At 52.1% G+C, this 8,791-nt stretch overlaps 1 long non-coding RNA gene across 1 annotated transcript; it reads right to left on the bottom strand.

The window, feature by feature from the left end:
- Nucleotides 1-4,564: 4,564 nt before the first annotated feature.
- LOC127924971 (uncharacterized) lies at nucleotides 4,565-8,453 on the bottom strand. Its single transcript, XR_008119434.1, has 2 exons — nucleotides 8,254-8,453; nucleotides 4,565-7,640 (listed from the first exon to the last, which is right to left on the bottom strand). It is a non-coding gene; the product is annotated as an uncharacterized LOC127924971 (long non-coding RNA).
- Between the last annotated feature and the right edge of the window lie 338 nt (nucleotides 8,454-8,791).

Raw genomic sequence — 8,791 nt, 5'->3', positions numbered from 1 at the left:
CAACTGACTGTGTCAACCCAGCAGGCCCTTCCTGGCGGGAGAGGCCTATAAACCTGCATAGGGGTGAATTATTATTTTATGAGTAATTATTCAGTTAAAAAAGTAATTTCTACACACCTGTAGTGTGAAACAGCAGCCCTTACATTTGGCTATAGAGACACCTCGTTCCAATTATAACTACCCTTCCAAATATGAACTTTTATTGACTGTGTTCATGACTAAATGAAATAAATACACAGAAGAAATACTCTTCTCGTTTAATGTCTAAGAAATATAGTCACATACAGTACATCATAGTAGAGAGAGCAAGCGAGAGTATGACAGACAGAATGGCCCGTCTATCTGCTTTACAGAGACATGGCTAGGGCTGGGACGGACGGCCTGGCAGAGTAAGTCGATGGACAGAGTGGCCTGAAACCCAGGGGTTAGTTGTGCTGCAGACACACTTGGGCTCATTTGTTTGCCAGTGAAATAGGCCAGTAAATAAGAGGACTTTGTACAGATGGCTGCCAGGGCATCCCATCTATCTGGCAGGGAGAGAGAGAGGCCAGGTAGTGACAGGGCATCCCATCTATCTGGCAGGGAGAGAGAGAGGCCAGGTGGTGACAGGGCATCCCATCTATCTGGCAGGGAGAGAGAGGCCAGGTGGTGACAGGGCATCCCATCTATCTGGCAGGGAGAGAGAGAGGCCAGGTGGTGACAGGGCATCCCATCTATCTGGCAGGGAGAGAGAGGCCAGGTGGTGACAGGGCATCCCATCTATCTGGCAGGGAGAGAGAGGCCAGGTGGTGACAGGGCATCCCATCTATCTGGCAGGGAGAGAGAGAGGCCAGGTGGTGACAGGGCATCCCATCTATCTGGCAGGGAGAGAGAGAGGCAAGGTAGTGACAGGGCATCCCATCTATCTGGCAGGGAGAGAGAGAGGCCAGGTGGTGACAGGGCATCCCATCTATCTGGCAGGGAGAGAGAGAGGCCAGGTGGTGACAGGGCATCCTATCTATCTGGCAGGGAGAGAGAGAGGCCAGGTAGTGACAGGGCATCCCATCTATCTGGCAGGGAGAGAGAGAGGCCAGGTGGTGACAGGGCGTCCCATCTATCTGGCAGGGAGAGAGAGAGGCCAGGTGGTGACAGGGCATCCCATCTATCTGGCAGGGAGAGAGAGAGACCAGGTGGTGACAGGGCATCCCATCTATCTGGCAGGGAGAGAGAGAGGCCAAGTGGTGACAGGGCGTCCCATCTATCTGGCAGGGAGAGAGAGAGGCCAGGTAGTGACAGGGCATCCCATCTATCTGGCAGGGAGAGAGAGAGGCCAGGTGGTGACAGAGCATCCCATCTATCTGGCAGGGAGAGAGAGAGGCCAGGTGGTGACAGGACATCCCATCTATCTGGCAGGGAGAGAGAGAGGCCAGGTAGTGACAGGGCATCCCATCTATCTGGCAGGGAGAGAGAGAGGCAAGGTGGTGACAGGGCATCCCATCTATCTGGCAGGGAGAGAGAGAGGCCAGGTGGTGACAGGGCGTCCCATCTATCTGGCAGGGAGAGAGAGAGGCCAGGTAGTGACAGGGCATCCCATCTATCTGGCAGGGAGAGAGAGAGGCCAGGTGGTGACAGGGCGTCCCATCTATCTGGCAGGGAGAGAGAGAGGCCAGGTGGTGACAGGGCATCCCATCTATCTGGCAGGGAGAAAGAGAGACCAGGTGGTGACAGGGCATCCCATCTATCTGGCAGGGAGAGAGAGGCCAGGTGGTGACAGGGCGTCCCATCTATCTGGCAGGGAGAGAGAGAGGCCAGGTAGTGACAGGGCGTCCCATCTATCTGGCAGGGAGAGAGAGAGGCCAGGTAGTGACAGGGCATCCCATCTATCTGGCAGGGAGAGAGAGAGGCAAGGTGGTGACAGGGCATCCCATCTATCTGGCAGGGAGAGAGAGAGGCCAGGTGGTGACAGGACATCCCATCTATCTGGCAGGGAGAGAGAGAGGCCAGGTAGTGACAGGGCATCCCATCTATCTGGCAGGGAGAGAGAGGCCAGGTGCTGACAGGGCATCCCATCTATCTGGCAGGGAGAGAGAGGCCAGGTGGTGACAGGACATCCCATCTATCTGGCAGGGAGAGAGAGAGCCAGGTAGTGACAGGGCATCCCATCTATCTGGCAGGGAGAGAGAGAGACCAGGTGGTGACAGGGCGTCCCATCTATCTGGCAGGGAGAGAGAGAGGCCAGGTGGTGACAGGGCGTCCCATCTATCTGGCAGGGAGAGAGAGGCCAGGTAGTGACAGGGCATCCCATCTATCTGGCAGGGAGAGAGAGAGGCCAGGTAGTGACAGGGCATCCCATCTATCTGGCAGGGAGAGAGAGAGGCCAGGTGGTGACAGGGCATCCCATCTATCTGGCAGGGAGAGAGGCCAGGTGGAGACAGGGCATCCCATCTATCTGGCAGGGAGAGAGAGAGGCCAGGTGGTGACAGGGCATCCCATCTATCTGGCAGGGAGAGAGAGGCCAGGTGGTGACAGGACATCCCATCTATCTGGCAGGGAGAGAGAGGCCAGGTAGTGACAGGGCATCCCATCTATCTGGCAGGGAGAGAGAGAGACCAGGTGGTGACAGGGCATCCCATCTATCTGGCAGGGAGAGAGAGGTGGTGACAGGGCATCCCATCTATCTGGCAGGGAGAGAGAGAGACCAGGTGGTGACAGGGCATCCCATCTATCTGGCAGGGAGAGAGAGAGGCTAGGTAGTGACAGGGCATCCCATCTATCTGGCAGGGAGAGAGAGAGACCAGGTGGTGACAGGGCATCCCATCTATCTGGCAGGGAGAGAGAGAGACCAGGTGGTGACAGGGCATCCCATCTATCTGGCAGGGAGAGAGAGAGACCAGGTGGTGACAGGGCATCCCATCTATCTGGCAGGGAGAGAGAGAGGCTAGGTAGTGACAGGGCATCCCATCTATCTGGCAGGGAGAGAGAGAGACCAGGTGGTGACAGGGCATCCCATCTATCTGGCAGGGAGAGAGAGAGACCAGGTGGTGACAGGGCATCCCATCTATCTGGCAGGGAGAGAGAGAGGCCAGGTGGTGACAGGGCATCCCATCTATCTGGCAGGGAGAGAGAGAGGCCAAGTGGTGACAGGGCATCCCATCTATCTGGCAGGGAGAGAGAGGCCAGGTAGTGACAGGGCATCCCATCTATCTGGCAGGGAGAGAGAGAGGCCAGGTGCTGACAGGGCATCCCATCTATCTGGCAGGGAGAGAGAGAGGCCAGGTGGTGACAGGACATCCCATCTATCTGGCAGGGAGAGAGAGAGGCCAGGTAGTGACAGGGCATCCCATCTATCTGGCAGGGAGAGAGAGAGACCAGGTGGTGACAGGGCATCCCATCTATCTGGCAGGGAGAGAGAGAGGCCAGGTGGTGACAGGGCGTCCCATCTATCTGGCAGGGAGAGAGAGGCCAGGTAGTGACAGGGCATCCCATCTATCTGGCAGGGAGAGAGAGAGGCCAGGTAGTGACAGGGCATCCCATCTATCTGGCAGGGAGAGAGAGAGGCCAGGTGGTGACAGGGCATCCCATCTATCTGGCAGGGAGAGAGAGAGGCCAGGTGGAGACAGGGCATCCCATCTATCTGGCAGGGAGAGAGAGAGGCCAGGTGGTGACAGGGCATCCCATCTATCTGGCAGGGAGAGAGAGAGGCCAGGTGGTGACAGGACATCCCATCTATCTGGCAGGGAGAGAGAGAGGCCAGGTAGTGACAGGGCATCCCATCTATCTGGCAGGGAGAGAGAGAGACCAGGTGGTGACAGGGCATCCCATCTATCTGGCAGGGAGAGAGAGAGGCCAGGTGGTGACAGGGCATCCCATCTATCTGGCAGGGAGAGAGAGAGACCAGGTGGTGACAGGGCATCCCATCTATCTGGCAGGGAGAGAGAGAGGCCAGGTAGTGACAGGGCATCCCATCTATCTGGCAGGGAGAGAGAGAGACCAGGTGGTGACAGGGCATCCCATCTATCTGGCAGGGAGAGAGAGAGACCAGGTGGTGACAGGGCATCCCATCTATCTGGCAGGGAGAGAGAGAGACCAGGTGGTGACAGGGCATCCCATCTATCTGGCAGGGAGAGAGAGAGGCCAGGTAGTGACAGGGCATCCCATCTATCTGGCAGGGAGAGAGAGAGACCAGGTGGTGACAGGGCATCCCATCTATCTGGCAGGGAGAGAGAGAGACCAGGTGGTGACAGGGCATCCCATCTATCTGGCAGGGAGAGAGAGAGGCCAGGTGGTGACAGGGCATGCAGGCCAGAGAACTGTAACTCACACTCACCTGACAAATGAGTCTCAATTCACTGCTCAAACACACTCTAGGAAAAGGTAAAACACGCTTAGCCTTCTCACACAGCCTGGTAAATGAAATGAGTAGTTGTGTAAATGTACATGCACACACAAAAGCACAGGCACACACACAAATACACACACGGACACACGCACGCACAGACACACAGCGAGGCCAAAGTGGGATACAGTGTGATGATGAACATGATGCAGGAAGGAGTCTTGGACACAACAGAAAGCACCACACAGAGAGGGTCATAAAACACTGTCTTGGTTTATTTACTGCCTTCCTAAAGCTTCAGACAGACAAGCTGAGCTGTGAAACAGAGAGCACATAGTTGTTCAACTCAACAATACAGCCAGTCTACAATCTCAACCTCAGTCAACATACAAAAAGATTAAGCAAGAGAACAACATTTTGCCAACCGTTAACATTTGTAATTGGAAAAACATTTTTAACACTATATATCAGTTCTACTTCCTGTTGATATAGATAGATATATAAAGAAATTGGTAAGACTTCATTTGAACTAAACACCATGATCTCTTCATAACCTTCATAAAAATGTCCTGACCATGTTATAAAGCTTCATACCACGAGTCATAACTTGTCAACACATGCCATAAAGCTTCAGTTATCACAATGACACAAGCTATGAAGCGTTATGACATGTTTACAACATTGTTATAAAGGCATTATGGTGGCCAGGTCAAAGAAAGCAGCTGCCCAACTGGTAGCCGGCGTTGGTTTTATTTCGCACCCAGGTTTTCTTAGCAAAAAAAAGAAATAAAATAATAACTTTTCTATAATTCCCAAGTATTCCCACGCATAATAGAGAGACAATTAATCGTGTACAAATGTAAGCAAGGTTCGAAATCATGACGTTTTCGTCAAATATTATATATGTTTGGGCTTCTCGGGGTAAATTTGCAGTCTACAAATGATTTGTAATTCGTCCCGTGGCTGAATCTAGTTGATGATCCCTGAAATAAAGTGTTACTAAGAAATAAAAAGAAGGCTGCTCTGCTTGGCTTTGACAACCATCACATTTCCACCCATAGCTTCTCTTTCCTGGTTGGTTTTGTCAGAAGCCGTGGATCTGAGTTTCTGGCCTGCAGCGATACAGGGAAAGTGGTGCTCTACACGCTTTAAGACTAATTAAAAGCCATTGAACAGCTGCAATTATGAAGACAGAGTGGCAGTTGGGATGGGGATCCTTCTATCAGCCACACATTATAGTAGCTGTCTGCCTGGGCTGCCTTTCAGCCCTACAGTAGCTGTCTGTCTGGGCTGCCTTTCAGCCCTACAGTAGCTGTCTGTCTGGGATGCCTTTCAGCCCTACAGTAGCTGTCTGCCTGGGCTGCCTTTCAGTCCTACAGTAGCTGTCTGCCTGGGCTGCCTTTCAGCCCTACAGTAGCTGTCTGCCTGGGCTGCCTTTCAGCCCTACAGTAGCTGTCTGTCTGGGCTGCCTTTCAGCCCTACAGTAGCTGTCTGCCTGGGCTGACTTTCAGCCCTACAGTAGCTGTCTGCCTGGGCTGCCTTTCAGCCCTACAGTAGCTATCTGCCTGGGATGCCTTTCAGCCCTACAGTAGCTGTCTCCCTGGGATGCCTTTCAGCCCTACAGTAGCTGTCTCCCTGGGCTGCCTTTCAGCCCTACAGTAGCTGTCTGCCTGGGCTGCCTTTCAGTCCTACAGTAGCTGTCTGTCTGGGATGCCTTTCAGCCCTACAGTAGCTGTCTGCCTGGGCTGCCTTTCAGTCCTACAGTAGCTGTCTGTCTGGGATGCCTTTCAGCCCTACAGTAGCTGTCTGTCTGGGCTGCCTTTCAGTCCTACAGTAGCTGTCTGTCTGGGATGCCTTTCAGCCCTACAGTAGCTGTCTGTCTGGGCTGCCTTTCAGCCCTACAGTAGCTGTCTGTCTGGGATGCCTTTCAGCCCTACAGTAGCTGTCTGTCTGGGCTGCCTTTCAGCCCTACAGTAGCTGTCTGTCTGGGCTGCCTTTCAGTCCTACAGCAGCTGTCTGTCTGGGCTGCCTTTCAGTCCTACAGTAGCTGTCTGTCTGGGCTGCCTTTTAGCCCTACAGTAGCTGTCTGTCTGGGCTGCCTTTTAGCCCTACAGTAGCTGTCTGTCTGGGCTGCCTTTCAGCCCTACAGTAGCTGTCTGTCTGGGCTGCCTTTTAGCCCTACAGTAGCTGTCTGTCTGGGCTGCCTTTCAGTCCTACAGCAGCTGTCTGTCTGGGCTGCCTTTCAGTCCTACAGTAGCTGTCTGTATGGGATGCCTTTCAGCCCTACAGTAGCTGTCTGCCTGGGCTGCCTTTCAGCCCTACAGAGCAGACTAGAGACATGCCTGCAGACAGAGACCTGCCTACTAGATTCTCATGTCCTTTCCTCTCTAACACAAACATCTCCCAGCCCTGCTACAGGCCCTATCCCTATCATACTGCTTCACACATATACAATATCACATACTGTAAATACTGCAGTGGCACACATTCAACCACACACACATTCAACCACACACACACACACACACACACACACACACACACACACACACACACACACACACACACACACACACACACACACACACACACACACACACACACACACACACACACACACACACACACACACACAGAGTCAGTCACATCTTAGTAACACAAAGTCATGCCCTGGGAGATTCTGAACAAGAAAGTTGTGAAATACAGGAAGTGAATGGACATTAGGATACAACAGTATAATTAGAGCAACATTGAGTTAGAAACAGAAAGTATAAATGTACTACAGATATAGGATTTTAATTTGATCACCCTGTTGTTGCAGGAAATTTCAACCCCTACAAAAATGTCTGGTAAAATTAAGATCCTACATCTGTATGACTATTTGTCATATCCATACACAAAGCTGGTTAAATGTAGAAAAGAAACAGAACATTCATTGAAATAATACATTCCTACACATTCAGTTTGAATTCTGCAGGTTATCCACGTTACCATTGTGAGACTAGTTCCAATACCAGCTATAGCATGTTAGCAAAGCACTACTCAGGGTTCCATCCTCATGTTGCAGCCATGTTGAGTCAATCCAAGCAAAGCTAGATGAGACTGGTTTGGGCAGTGTGGGGCGAGGTACAGGGTTGGGAGGGGTCCAGGGTGGGCTGGGCTGGGGAAGTGTACCCCCATTGGAGGACGTTGACACCATCAGGAGTTGGTAGGTCCTGTTCTCCTCCTCTGTCGTCTGTCCTCACGATAGAGGCTGTTCAGATGACGGGGTGACTCTCTCGCTCTCTTTCTCCTTCTCTTTACTTTGTGTCCCATCCGTCACATCCTGACAGGAGGAAAGAAAACACAAGCCCAGTCATTCCTCCATCCATCTATTCACAGCCCATCCAGTCACTCACTCCGTCTGTATGACAACAAGTCATTGAGATGTCAGAGTGCAGGCAGGGCCGGGACCCGGCCACACACTGTAATTAACACACAGACTGAAGGAGCCAAAGTCTGCATTCCAAATGGCACCCTACTACCCTTATAGTGGGCTACTCTGGACCAGGGCCCATAAGTATCAGGTCAAATGGAGCGCGCTACATGGGGAATAGGGTGCCATTTGGGAAACATCTAATGAGCCAATCAGAGAGCCATGGTGGCTCTGAAAAGGCCAATGTACTGCAGAGTAATGTCTGCTGAGTTTAAATGCCAACAGGATGGGATAGTTCAACTGTATTTCTGACTAAGGAAGATAACTGCTGACCAGAGAGGCAGCAGTTACAGAAGAGAGGGTGGTGGCAACACCACGTAGGTCTATGAAGGAGATGGTTAAGTATTGTTGTATGGTGACAGGACAATCAAAGAGCTACAGGGAGGTATGCAGACTCATATAAGTGAGTTATTTAAGTGTGTGTGTGTGTGTGTGTGTCCGCTTATGTGTGTCTGCGACTGACCTCCAGAGGAGTGACTCCACCCTGTTGATGATGTCAGCCAAGTCAAAGGGCAGAGGCATGCTGGGGTCACCGTCGGCCCAAAACGGCCGGTCCACGGGGGCCTCTTCTGGGGGCAGGGTCTGGGCCAGGCTGGAATGGCACCTGAAGGAACAGACAAGGACAGGAAATAACAGGACAGGTCAGACACTCCTCTGGACATAAATCACCTCCTATACAGACGCCACCATCATTACACATTGTTACACAGAAGCAATGTAAATCAACAGTGGTGGTTCACGGTATAACAAAGAAAATGAGATCTGTATCTGACTGATAGTGAGTTTGAGCAGATCACACAATAACAGGAGGTAAATGTTGGGTGAGTGTGGAGTGTGTTTTCTGTAAACACACAGGGAGGACCAATGTGTGTTTGACCAGGAGGCAGTGGGCTTGTGTTTCCTCTCCTGTTCTCTTTATGACTTCCAATAGACTGGTCCCTATTAGACCCTGCAGGGTGTGTGTGTGTGACCTAATGAGTCAGGAATGTTTTGTAAGTAGC

This window comes from Oncorhynchus keta, unplaced genomic scaffold (assembly GCF_023373465.1).
Source record: "Oncorhynchus keta strain PuntledgeMale-10-30-2019 unplaced genomic scaffold, Oket_V2 Un_contig_4841_pilon_pilon, whole genome shotgun sequence".
Taxonomy (NCBI): domain Eukaryota; kingdom Metazoa; phylum Chordata; class Actinopteri; order Salmoniformes; family Salmonidae; genus Oncorhynchus; species Oncorhynchus keta.
The sequence above is the reverse complement of the archived record's forward strand: the minus strand, read 5'-3'. Positions and strand labels throughout refer to the sequence as shown.